The sequence below is a fragment of the Penaeus monodon genome, chromosome 24 (assembly GCF_015228065.2).
Source record: "Penaeus monodon isolate SGIC_2016 chromosome 24, NSTDA_Pmon_1, whole genome shotgun sequence".
In the NCBI taxonomy this organism is placed as follows: Eukaryota; Metazoa; Arthropoda; class Malacostraca; order Decapoda; family Penaeidae; genus Penaeus; species Penaeus monodon.
Window position 1 is genome coordinate 7,485,766 of NC_051409.1, and position 200 is coordinate 7,485,965.

Genomic DNA, 200 nt, shown 5'->3' on the forward strand with positions numbered 1-200 from the left:
AATTGCTATGTGTATTGTTCTTATTCTCGTTAGGATTCTTATTATTATCTATATTATTGTCATCATTGTATTCACAAAAATGCTAAGCTAATCATTCTTGCTTTATAGTATTGTATTTTTGCTCTATTACTAGATTTATCATTATTATCATTTGTGATTTTTTTTTGGTTATCTTGCACAAATGTCATGGTTAGAATTCG